The sequence below is a fragment of the Dasypus novemcinctus genome, chromosome 10 (assembly GCF_030445035.2).
Source record: "Dasypus novemcinctus isolate mDasNov1 chromosome 10, mDasNov1.1.hap2, whole genome shotgun sequence".
In the NCBI taxonomy this organism is placed as follows: domain Eukaryota; kingdom Metazoa; phylum Chordata; class Mammalia; order Cingulata; family Dasypodidae; genus Dasypus; species Dasypus novemcinctus.
In genome coordinates, this window is record NC_080682.1 from 85,920,959 (window position 1) to 85,934,735 (window position 13,777).

The 13,777-nt window shown below is 37.9% G+C and overlaps 1 pseudogene; it reads right to left on the minus strand.

Moving 5' to 3' along the window:
- Nucleotides 1-909: 909 nt before the first annotated feature.
- On the minus strand, nucleotides 910-13,034 carry LOC101444512 (transcription factor Dp-1 pseudogene; annotated as a pseudogene).
- Between the last annotated feature and the right edge of the window lie 743 nt (nucleotides 13,035-13,777).

Sequence of the window (13,777 nt, forward strand, 5' to 3'; positions counted from 1 at the left end):
TTTTTTCTAGTAGGTTAAGTTTCTGGTTGCAGTCTTTGCTTATTTAATGATTATGTAGTATAACATTTATATTGCACATTCGTTTGAAATTCCTATAATTAATTCAGTAGCTATTTATTGAGTAACCACTATTTCTTAGACATTGAAAATGGAGCTCATGCCAATACAAAGGTACGTAGTTCATGGCTTCAAGAGGCATACAAACTAGCAGAGTCAATAGATTGGGTGCTGGTGAATAACACTTATGAATAAGTATTATGGGCTATGAACTGTGCCTTGGATATAAAGAGGGAGAAATTCACTCTGCCTAGAGGTAGGAAGAGGTCAAAGAAGGTTTCTTAAGAGGTAATATTTGAGCTGGGCCTTGAAACGGAATATCAGAGGTATTAACTTGCATGGTATTTTCTGGGAATGACAAGTTGTTTGTGGGTTGGAACATAGAATGCCTGAAGCCAGCAATGAGGTGTTTGAGACATGAGGTGTTTGAGGTATCTTTGGGATATCCAGGTACAGATATCGAGCAGGGAGCTGGAAGTTCAAGTCTAACTCAGGATCTTAACCTTTTTTGTTCCACAGACCCCTTTGCCAATCAGGTGAAACACACGGACACCTTGCTAAGCCCACACTCTACTGTGTACGATTTATTAATGACAAATATATCCCACCCGCATCAACGTGTCCCCACAAGAACATGTTTTTTTGAATTTCAGTTCAAGTTCACAGTCCCCTTATTAAGAACCCCTGGTTTAACTCGAGAGAGAGGTCAGAGCTAGAAACACAAATTTGGAAATATCAGCATATTTAACTGAAACCATGCAAGCAGAGGAGATGCCTAGGGAGAGGCTGTATGTAGAACAGAGCCAAGAAGAAAACTTTCCAATTAAACGGCGTGCAGAAGAAGAGGTAATGCTAAAGTTCACTGAAAAAGAAAGGGCATAGAGATAGGAGACAATGTTGATAGTGATCTGGGAGGATAGAGCATTTCAAAAAGGAAGCTCAAGATGCTCTAAAAAAAAAGAAGAAAAGTAAATTGAAAATATAATAGTTAAAATGAAAAACATTGATAAAGAGTTGGGAGGAAAAGTTCAGGAAATTTCTCATAAAGTAGAACAAAAAGATAATGAGAGGGACAGTTAGGGCATTGTGATGATTTCATGTGCAAATTTGGCTAGTTTATGATGTGCTGTTGTTTGGTCTTGCAAGCACAGGCCCTATTGTTATGGTAAGGGTATTTTGTAGATAGATTGAAATTGTCACTTGATTGCATCTGTAGCTGATTATATCTACAGTCAAAGAAGATTGCTTTCACTGTTGAGAGGAATCTCCTCATCTAATCAGTTGGAGGCCTAAAATTGAGAACTGAGGATTTTAGCAGACAGAAGAATTTCTATCTCTTCTTCAGCCAGCCTACTTTTCCTGGTGAATTTAATGTCACCTACATTGAAGTTTCCAGCTGGTGGCTTCTTCTGAGGAACTGAACTTCATTTTCATCGAATTTCCACCTTGCAACCTGCCCTACAGAATTCTGACTTGCCAGTTCCCATGGTCACACGAGCCAATTCTTATAATAAATATCTATATCTATATATCTATAGATATATTTGTACCATTATCTATATCCTGCTGGTTTTGTTTATCTGGAAAATGCTGAGTAATACAGGCATACATCTCAAAGATCCAATATATAAGTAATAGGAGTTCTAGAAAGAAAAATTAGAGAAAATGCAAGGAAGGAAAGTTTTAAAAAATAAACAATAATGTTTAATGGATCTAAAGTACCTGAGCCTCTAGATTAAAAGGGCCCACCAAGCACCAAGAACATTGTTTGAAAAAGTACCTATACAAGGCATATCATCATGACATTTTAGGTGAAGTTTCTACAAACTTCCAGAGAGGGAGAGAAAGACAATATTAGAAATATATAAGTAGTGGATCAATGCCTTCCAGAATCTGAATCAAAAATATTTTTAACCTAGAATTCCTTACCTAGTCCAACTCTCAATCCAGTAGAAGACCATGAAATCATTTTCAGCCTTGAGAGGTATAAGCATATGAGAGGTATCAAAGGAAATTATGTTCCAAATACTCTTTCTTAGAAAATTTCTGAAGGAGTTTCTCACAAAAATGAGGGGGTAGAATAAGAAAGGAAAACAAGATACAGAAAAGAGATACAACATAGTCTACTATGATATTCTTCCAAAGGATTAGGCATGCTTCTGAGGTAGCAGGTAGGAAGTGTTGAAAATATATTTTGACATAGCAGAGAACAGTTGAGGGAGTTTACGCATGTACTCTGCTTTCCCAATGGTCAAGGCAATGTTACCTGCTGAGAGTGAGAAATTCGAAATTTTGAGGATAGACTGACCTGGACGGTTGCAGTGGGGAACAAGAGAGGGTTTTAAATCACTAGGAATAAGTCAGTGTTCAGTATTCAGAGGAATCAGTAATGGAAGGAGGTTTTCTGTGAGGTCTTTCTGTTTCTTTTGCACTTTACAGCAGGGTTTTGGAAATGATAATGGTATTTTTTTCTCTCTGTTGGCTTCAATTCTAATGCTCAGAGATCACTTTCCCTTGGATGCTCTAAAGATTTATTTTTGCAGTACAAACTGACTTATCATCAGCAAATGATCTATTTCTTCACAGTATTAGAATCTCTATGCTGGAAAGCTGAGTCCCTTAGCATAATAAATCACATTCACTAGTAAAAAAACTTAATCATATACACAGCTTCCCATGCATCTGTAATCTATACTTTTTAGCCCTTAAATATCTTGGCTCTTAAAATCCTGATTAACTGAAAATTGGCTGAGTATTTAGGAGGAAGGAACTAAGGATACCATGGAATGCTAGTTATGCTTAAGGAAAAAAAAAAAGAGAAGGAAAAGGAGGAAATAAGATAGCATCTGTTCTGCTGGGAAACTATTGTGATTAGTAAGGGAAGAAATTGTAGTAGTGATGTGGAGAGGGTGGCCATGGTGGCTGCTGATGGTAGGAAGACGGAAGAAGAGATACGGTGTGGGGGCATTTTCAGGATTTGGAGTTGACCTAGGTGGTGCGGCAGGGTCGGATGCTGGACATTGTGTGTCCTGTCGTGGCCCAGGGGGTGGACTGGGGGACGGTGTGGTCTACAATGTGGACCACTGTCCATGTGGTGCAGCCGTGCTCCAGAATGTATCCGCCAGGTGCAGCGGACGTGCTGCAATGATGGAAGAGGTTGTTGATGTGGGAGGGGTGGGGTAGGTGGGGTGGGGGGTATATGGGGACCTCATATTTTTTTAATGTAACATTTAAAAGAAAATAGAGAAGAAAAAAAATACAGGTTCGTACAAGGAAAAAAAAAAAAAAGAAAAAAAGGCTCTAAATGCTAGGAAGAGCTTGCCCTTCCAGGAGACTGAGGATGGCTCTGTCCTCTTTTCTCTAGTATGTCAACCCTGTTTCTTAGCATAACAGAGATGTTGGGATAGGTGGCCACTAAAGTAGCAATGGAGCAAATGCTTACAACTTGCTACTCCCATCATACCGAAGTTTAAATTTTCAAAGTCATAACTATGACTGCACAAATATTAATGTGAATAACCTTTTCATAACTTAATATTTTAAAAGAAACTCCCTTAGAAGTTATCATTCCAACTGTCAAGAAAATATTTATTTTATTATACTATTTATTTAAATCCACTAAGCATATGAATTTGGTCATCTCTAAATTAGACATCTCCTTCCTGCCTCTAACCTCTTGTCCAGAATTTTCCATAGTTTTTGTTGTTGTTGTTTGTTTTTTAATTTGTTTGTTTCAATTGTAGGTGCTCAGGCCCTACCTCTAGAGATTCTGATTCAGAATACCTTGAGATATACTGGACCAGAGTTTTGCATTTGAATTTGAAAATATTATAAAACTAAACCCAGAGACGTTTGTTAGGGATTTTGGACTTTGCCTTTATTGTTTTTTTTTTTCCCCCAGATTTGAACCAAGTTTCATTTATTTATTTTTCTGGCTCAAAATCCTCTGCTCTTTCTATTATTCTCTATTAATGCCTTTATTCTTTGAGAAAGGTAAGTTATTTTCTGATCATTTTGAAATTAGCCAGGATCTCTGATTATGACTTCTTAAAACAGGAAGAATTCTGGTTATTTTTCCATTGGTTTGGCAGGCATTTTGCCCTAAGTGTTCCACCCTTTCCAGTGACTGGCAAAAAACAAAACAAAACAAAACAAAACCCAGCTATTGTCCTAGAAACCTCTTCAAAAAATGAGAATGATAATATATAGAAGCAAATTTGAAAAGACATCTGCATTAGTTTCCTATCACTGTTGTTACAATGGCACCAAACATAGTGGCTTAAAAAAACACAAATTCATCATTTTACATTTCTGGAGGTTAGAAGTTCAAAATGGGTTTCAAGGGATAAATCAAGGTGTATGCAGGGCTGCATTCCTTCTGGACTCTCTAGGGAAGAATTCATTCCTGTGTCTTTCTAGCTTCTAGAGATTGCTCACATTCCTTTGCTTGTGACCTCTTCCTCCATCCTCAAAGTCAGCAATGACTGACTGAGTTTTTCCATCACTCTGAGACTTACTCTCCTGTTTCCCTCTTTCACTTACAAGGACCTTTGTGATAACATTGGACTTGCCTGGATAATCCCATCTCAAGCTCTTTATTTAATCAACTTGCAAGGTCCATTTTGCCATGTAAGTAACATAGTCACAAATTCTGGAGATGAGGACATGGATATTTTTAGGGGGCCATTATTCTGTCTACCACATCATTTAGGATTTGCTATAGAAAAATACCACCAATGATGAGCGTAAGAGTTATAAACCATATTGTAAAAGGTATATAAATGGTAAAACACTACAATGAATAGAATATTTCCATTCTATGAATAGGATTCATTTCATATTTAGATATTAATATTTTGTTATGTAATTACATGAATAGTATATGTAAGTGGTGAAGTAGAGGTATAATAACATAAATACTATTGAAACCACCACCTAACTTCAAAATTGAAACTTTACTAACAGTAAAGCCATCTGTACAATCTACTCCAATTCTCTCATTTTCCTAACATCTCCCTAGGTATAGCAGGTTGATATAGTTATGAATTCCAAAAATAGATATTGGATTATGTTTGTAAACTGGTCTGTACCTGGGTATGATTAAATTATGATTAGGGCTTTGATTGGGCCATGCCAGTAGAGTGCTGAGATAAAAGACATGGCAAAGGCAGAGTTAGAGTTTTGATGTTGGAGTTTTGATGCTGGAGTCTTGAGCTGGAGCCTGGAGAAGTAAGCACACAGAAGATTTGGTTGTGAGGAAAGAGGATCCCTGAGCCTGGAGAGAAGCAAGCCCTGGGAAGAGAGGAATCCAGGAAGCCTGAACCCTGGCAGATGTCGGGAGCCACCTTGCTCCAACATGTGGCAAAAGACTTTGGTGAGGGAAGTAACTTATGCTTTATAGCCTGGTAACTGTAAGCTCCTACCCCAAATAAATACCCTTTATAAAAACTAATCAATTTCTGGTATTTTGCATCAGCACCCCTTTAGCTAATACACTAGGTAACTGCTACCATGTGTTTATAACTCCCTTGTTTGCTCTTAAAATTTATATACATGTATATGTTTGTGTATACCATCCCTAATAGATAAATGGATGAATAGATGATAGATTTGCTTGTTTTTGAATTTTAAAAAATGGTCCCAGAGCTTACATCTGGACTTGCTTTTTTTCACTAAATTTTACATCTCTAAGATACATCTATATTGTTGCAAATAATAATATTAACTCATTTTCAGTGCTATATAATACCTGATTTTGTTAATATATAACTTATCTATTATTCTGCTGATGGATATTTATATCGGTTCCAGTTTTGTTTTGTTTTTTTTAACTATAGCTAAAAGTATTGCTATAAATACTCTTGTATATATCTTCTGGTGTATACATGCAAGAGTTTTCTAAGGTTTGTATATATTTTTAAAATCTCTGCTTTTGTACCTTTGCAATATGTCTTTGCATAGATTTCTTTTCATTTACCATTACTGGTATGTATCTGTTTTGTTTTTTTCTTTTCCAGGTGATTTTTTTTTTCTTATGTAACTCCATTTAGTTTCTTTCTCTTTGGATTTTCTTTCTTTTGAAGCAAATCCCAGCCATCCTAACATTTCACCTACATATATTTTAATGGGGGTTCTTAGCCTTTTTTGTTCCTTGGACCCCTTTGCCAGTCAGGTGAAAACCATGGACCCCTTACTAAGTACACACTATACTGTGTATTATTTAATAAATATATCACACCTGCACCAATATGTCCCCACAAGAATAATGGGTTTTTTAAAATTTCAATTCAAGCTCACGGACCCCTTGTTAAGAACCCCTGTTTTTCTTGTTTCTAACATTTAAAAAAAAATTTCTTCCCCCAACCCCTGCTTGTTGTTTTCGCTCTTTGTCTGCTCTCTGTGAACATTCACTGATGTTCTTTCCAAGTCTACTTGTCTTTCTCTTTAGGAGGCACCAGGAACTGATTCCAGGACCTCCAGTGTGGGAGAGAGGCACTCAATTGCTTGAGCTGCCTCATCTCCCTGGTCTGCCATGTCTCACTGTCTCTCCTCTGTATCTCCCTTTGTTGTGTTATCTTGTTGTGCCTGCTCTCTGCTGCAGCGGCCACCAGCTCTCTATGGTGCAGGCCAGTTTGCCTTTACCAGCAGGTCCTGGGAATTGAACCTGGGGCCTCCCATATGCTAGACAGGAGCCCAATCACTTGAGCCAAATCCATTTCCCCTTTTAATGGTGTCTCTACGGGATAAGGACTCCTTTTAAAAACATACATGTAATACCACTGTCAAACCTAGTAAATTAACAATATTTCCTTAATATTATCAAATATATAGTTACTCTTCAAATTTTCCCAAATCTCTCTCTTTTTTATACAAAATTATGGAACCAGAATTCCAGTAAATTTCACGAGTTGTAATTGGTAGATTTATCTCTTAAGTCTCGTATGCTACTCTCCCCTACTGTATTAGTCATGTTTCTCTAGGGAAACAGAATCAACCAGAGATATCTGTAAATATTATGAGATTTTATAAACTTGTCTCATGTGACTGTGGGGATGCACAAATCCAAATTCCCTAGGACAGGCTGCAAACTGAGAACCTGATGAAGATGGTTTTTTTCCAAAAAAAAACAACTCAATTTTATTGATACAGATTAATAAAGCATACAATTCATCCAAAGTGTATAGTCAATGGTATCTGGTATAATCACATAGTTGTGCATTCATTACCTCAATCATGATTAGAGCATTTTTCATTTCAATAATAATAATAAACAAAAAACAAACAAGAAAATTCACCACCTCTCATAGATGGTTCTTGACTTGAAGCAAAGGCTGAGAACCACCTTGGATTTTCATTTACTTTGCACATTGCAGCCAGAATTATTTTCCTCAAACAATCATATCTTTTTCCTCAAAAATATTGATTGGTTCTCTTTGTCTTTCAGAATAAAATCCAAATATTGCTTTCAAGGCTGTCCTAGATATGACCCTGTATCAGTCAGGGTAGGCTAAGTTTAAGCTACAGTAACTACCCCTAAGATGTCAGTGGCCTAATTCAACAGAAGCATATTTTTTGCTCATACAAGATGTCTGGCAGAGAAGAGAGGCATGGACATCTGACACGCATTTTTCAATGTTTTGGCCTGCAAGTCACATGTGTAACTTCTGCTCACAGCCTGTTGACTAGAATTAGTCACATGCCCCTGCCTAGCTGCAGGATGGGTGGAAGTACAGAATTTTGTGGACTGGGAAGAATCTTGGTGAGCACCAGGAGTGTCTACACGACCCTAATCTACCTTTTTACCCTCTGTAATTAAGTACAGTGAGGACCAGTCAATATTCTTGTAGCTAGATTCATACTTTCACAATTTGGACAGTTCCTTTGGTTTTGAATTCTCTCCCATTTTCTTTCTTTCCTTTTTTTTTTAATTAGAGAAGTTGTGAGCTTACAAAACAACCATGTATAATATGCAGAATTCCCATACATCACCCCTCCACCAATGCCTTACATTGTTGTGGAGTATTTGTTACACATTATGAAAAAATACTATCAGACTATTACCACTAACTGTGGTCCGCAGCTCACATTTGGTATATTTTTCCATATACCCGCGGTATTAACACCATGTGTAATATTAATATTGTCCATTTGTTGTAGTTCATGAGAGAACAGGCTCATATTTGTATTGTTAACCACAGTCCATCTTCCACCACATGCTTCACTGTGTTATACAGTCCCATGCCTTGTACACTCCATCCAAAGTATACACTCAGTGGCTCTCACTTTCATCACAGCATTATGCAGTCATTTCCTCAGTAAATTTTGAATATTTTCCTTAGTCCAAAAGAAAAAATCCCATACCCCTCTATTATTGACTTTTTTTTTTTTACTATTTATCTACAAAGTTTTATTTATTTTTAATTTTTTAGGTTATCTTTTTAAAATTAACTTGTCTTTTTTTAAAGGTACATAGCTCACAAAAAATGTTACATTAAAAAATATAAGAGGTTCCCACATACCCCTCACCCCACACCCCCACTCCTCCCACATCAACAACCTTCTTCATCATTGTGGCACATTCATTTCATTTGGTGAATACATTTTGGAGCACTGCTGCACCACATGGATTATAGTTTACATTGTAGTTTACACCTTCCCCCAGCACATTCAGTGGGTTATGGCAGGATATATAATGTCCGGCATCTGTCCCTGTAATATCATTTAGGACAACTCCAAGTCCCACATCTCATCTCTTCTTCCCTCTCCCTGCCCTCTTAACATTGATACGTTGCTATTAAAAGGAGCTAAAAATATGATGATGCATGGGAAAAATAGTTAATGTAACTTATGGATTACAGTTAACAGTAAATAGCAATATTGTAATAGTACTAGTTAACAGCAATTAATAGTTAACAGCAATATTGTAAAATTATAATATTCTTGCATCAGTGTCAAAGAAGGTACCGTAATAACTCTATGTATGGCAGGGGAAGCCTAGAGAGATTGATAGGTAAAGAATTTTCTTGTTTATTTTTTGTTTATTATTATTATTGAAATAATGAAAATGCTCTAATGATGATTGAGGTGATGAATGCAAAATTGATTATACCAAATACCATTGATTGCACATTTTGGATGAATTGTATGCTTTATTAATATGTATCAATAAAATTGATTTGATTTAAAAAATTGATTTGATTAAAAAAAAGATTGGAAAGCAGGCGTAAGCTCAGTGTTGAGCACCTGCTTCCCATGTATGAGGTCCCAGGCTCAATCCCCAGTATCTCCTAAAAAAAAAAAGATTGACAAATCTTGAGTTAAAAAACCTTGTAACACGTTCTTTATATTTAATTTCTACTTTCTAATAGATACAGGAAGAGGCTTACAAGACACATACAGTACTTGTTTCAGTATGTCTTTTAAATGATAGACTTAAAAAGTGTGTAAATGATTATATAATAAAATCTGTAAGATTCTGTAAGAAATCAGTCAAGTTTTACCTTGTCAGCCAAAAGGGTGCTGATGCAAAGTACCAGAAATCTGCTGGATTTTTTAAAAAAGAAAAAATTTATTTCTTTCCCTGTTGTCTGCTTTCTGTGTCCATTCACTGTGTTCTTCTGAGTCTGTTTGTATTCTCATTGGGCGGCTCCAGGAACCAATCCTGGGACCTTTCGGAGTGGGAGAGAGACGATCATTCTCTTGTACCACCTCAGCTCTGTGATCTGCTGTGTCTCTTATTGTTTCTCCTGTGTGTCTCTTTTTGTTGTGTCATCTTGCTGCGTCAGCTCTCCACATGGGACAGCACTCCTGCATGGGGCAGTGCTCCTGTGCAGGGCAGCACTCCTGTGCAGGGCAGTACTCTGTGCAGACCAGTCCTCCGTGTGGGCCAGCTCACCACACAGGCCAGCTTGCCTTCACCAAGGGGCCCTGGGCATCGAACCCTGGACCTCCTATATGGTAGATGGGAGCCCAATTGCTTGAGTCACATCTGCTTCCCATCTGTTGGATTTTATAAAGGGTATTTATTTGGGGTAAAAGCTTACAGTTACATGGCCCTAAAGAGTCCAACTCAAGGCTGCTTTCTCACCAAAGTCAGCTGCCATGTGGTGAAGCAAGATGGTTGCTGATCTCTGTGAGGGTTCAGCCTTCTTCTCTCTCAGCTATAGGCTGGCATGGGGCTTGTTTCTTTCTGGGCCTTCTCAACTGCTCAGCTGCTCTGGGCTCTTCACAAGGTCAGCTGTAAACTATCAGGAGAATGGCTCATCTCTCTTCTCAGCGCCATGGGATCAAAGGTCTTTCTGCTGTGTCTACGGAGCTCTGCCTCTTCCAATGTCTTCATGAGTGAGTGTCCATTTACATCAGTCCACCAAGGGGACAGGGACTCAAACCTGAACCATGCCCTATTGACATGGTCAAATCTAAAGCCCTAAATTGATTTTAGTAAGTAAATTTAAAACCTTTGAATTTAATACAAACAAAGAGTATCATACCCAGAAGAACAGGCCAGTTTACAAACATAATCTCTCTTTGGGGATTCATAGATAATCTCAAACTGCCACATATCATAAACAATAAATCATTCTAAGTCTTTATGATAGTTTATGTAGCTATACCAGCATGGCAGTAGACTTTTACCAAACAAAATAAAAAAAGAAACAAACAAGAAAACCTTTGTAATTTTTCTGCTGCAAAATAAAAGTATATAAACTTGATGGAATCACAGTAGTTCATATAATTTAAGGGAAAATAAAGGCATAATAAAATTTATGGTGCTTGATGTTTTAAAAAGTAGAGCTTTGTTATTTTGCCTGTTTTTTTGGACAGTGAATGATTTAACAAAATAAAAACTCAATGTATAATCTTGCTATCCATTGGTTAATGGCACCATTCACAACACTGCAAATAAATGGCCATTCAGTGTACCAATTTCCACAAAAGGATAGCATTTTATTTTCATTGACGTGGATGAAGTACTTTTTCTTCAGTAAACTCAGCAAGAATTGTTAGGGGGGCAAAAATGAACACTGACTTAAAAAAAAGAAAAAGAAAACATAAACAAAAAATCCTAAGACGTACATCGAGATTCTACATCAGCACACTGGTATCAAAACACTCATTTTTACCACATTTTTAAGAATCCTATGAAAAACAATCCTTGTTTGCTTATTAAGGGTGTGTGTCTAAATTCAGTAGCTTACTGGTATCTTCTTGGGGATAGGCCAAAACAAACAAACAAAAAACACTCAGAAAAACCCACATTAAAAAAAAGAAAAGGGAAGTGGACTTGGCCCAATGGATAGGGCGTCCACCTACCACATGGGAGGTCCGTGGTTCAAACCCCGGTCCTCCTTGACCTGTGTGGAGCTGGCCCATGCGCAGTGCTGATGTGCGCAAGGAGTGCCCTACCATGCAGGGGTGTCCCCTGTGTAGGGGAGCCCCATGTGCAAGGAGTGCGCCCTGTGAGGAGAGCCACCCAGCACGAAAGAAAGTGCGGCCTGCCCCAGAATGGCGCCGCACACAGGGAGAGCTGACACAACAAGATGATGCAACAAAAAGAAACACAGATTCCCGGTGCTGCTGGTAAGGATAGAAGTGTTCATAGAACACAAGCGAATGGACACAGAAAGCAGACAACTGTGGGGGGCGGAGAGGGGGAGGGAAGGGGAGAGAAATAAATAAAAAATAAATCTTAAAAAAAAAAAGTTTGTTCCTAACAGTTTTTGCCAGAAGCTGAATTTGAAGGAGGAAGGGGAGTCTACACACCAAGAAAATCGGTCTTCATTGTCATTTTCATTAATGTCATCATTGTCATTGTCTTCCCTGGCATAAGGCATGGGCATCTCCACCCTGGAGCTACTGTACTGAGACCTGTTGGAACTCGTGGCCAACATGCTGACTGCACCACTGGTCAAGTCACTGGCAGAGAAAGCCTTGTGCCATTTGAAGTTGAACCTGATAATGTGACAGATACACTGGTGATTGACTCCTAAGCTATTTCTGCCACATAAGGTTGCAGAGCTTTAGGTACCAAAGTTCTTGTTATTTTAAGGTCTTCAGCTGAGCACTTTCCTGATTCTAGTCCACAAACCATTCCCATTCACTTTGATAGTTTATGTCATCATGGATTTCAAATGTGTTCTCAAAACTAAACAGATACTCAAATTTGTTGTTAGAAACACTGCAGTGGATCACTATCTTCTTGCTAGTGTTCACAATCATGAACGGGAGGTGGATGACAGAGTTGGAGGGAGGTGGCCATTTGGCTTTTTCCTCTGTTTGGTGGTTTCTCTGCACCAAATTCTTGAAGGCAGTTAGCTGTAGAGTAATTTCATGAAGTTAAGACCTTTTTTTTTCTTTCAGGTCTTCTGTCTCTACCTCAAAATTCTGACATTCCTAGCTGAGTTGGTAACCAGACCAATCCATTTGCTTGCTTGCTTCTTAGACATACTGTTCATGGCCATTAAGACATTTAAGGCATCATAGACGTGTTATCTTGAATTCTTCTGAACATAAGCTGATTCATTTGGTAAGATTGCTGCACTGAACTCTGCAACCAATTCATTTGCCACTTGGTTATAAGAGTGGTTCCTTTCCCTTGAACCTTCTCACAAACTTTCATTGAAAAATGCCTCAGGTCTTTGTCATTCTTCTCTCCTTTTCTGTTGCATTTCCCAGCGTACCAAGGTGAGGAGTCTGAAGTCTGGTTCGGTGATACAAAATGTGTGTTAGAGGTGTGTGGACTTCTACCAGGATAGAATTTGGTGCTCAGGTCTCTGTGGTGTACCAATGACCATTTGTGGTGCAATGTTGACATTGGACTGCCCATAGGTTTTTGGCAAGGGTTTCTTTCCAAGGGTATTTACTGTAGAAAGATGAACAGCTACTAAAGATACCACACTTTTTCCAGGGCTAAGATTCTGGTCTATGAAGACCTTCAGTTCTGCATTGGCCTCTATTAGACTGTCATTTTTTGCCATGTTACCAGATCTGTAAAATCAAGTCTATAACTGTTCACGTTCCAGAGAAGATTTTTCTGGAGATTGGCTTCTTTGCCCAGCCTTCCCCCAATCCCCCCCATCAAATGGAGGCGGTGAGCCCTATAGTCCACCACCAACTGCAGCGGCTATAATGAGATGTGGAAGGGTGTGGGAGGTGCGGGATAGGGGAAGGTAGCTGAGCAGTGGGTGGACAGTACTATATATATTTTTAACAGTAGTTACCTTTTTTACAATTGATAAGATTATTAAAATAGTGATATTAACTGTCATCCATAGTTTATATTAGGTGTGTTTTTCCTATATACCACCCCATTATTAACACCTAGTAGTATACATTTTTTATAATTCATGACAAAATATTTTCACACTTTATGCTATTAACTAATCCGTTGTCTATAATAGTGTTCACTACTGTTATACAGTCCTATGTTTTATCTTTCAACATTTATTCTAGTAATGTTATGACCTATTCTCTACCCCCAATATATCCCCTGGGAACCTATATTCTAGATTCTAACTCTTTGAGTTTGCTCATTAAATTAGTTCATATTTGTGAGGTCATACAATATTTGTCCTTTTGTGGCTTATTTCACTAAGCATAATGTCCTCAAGTTTCATCAATGTTGTTGCATGCATCAGACTTGAATCTTTTTTATAGCTGAATAGTATTCCATCATATGTATATATCACATTTTGTTTATTCACTCATTGGTTTATGGACA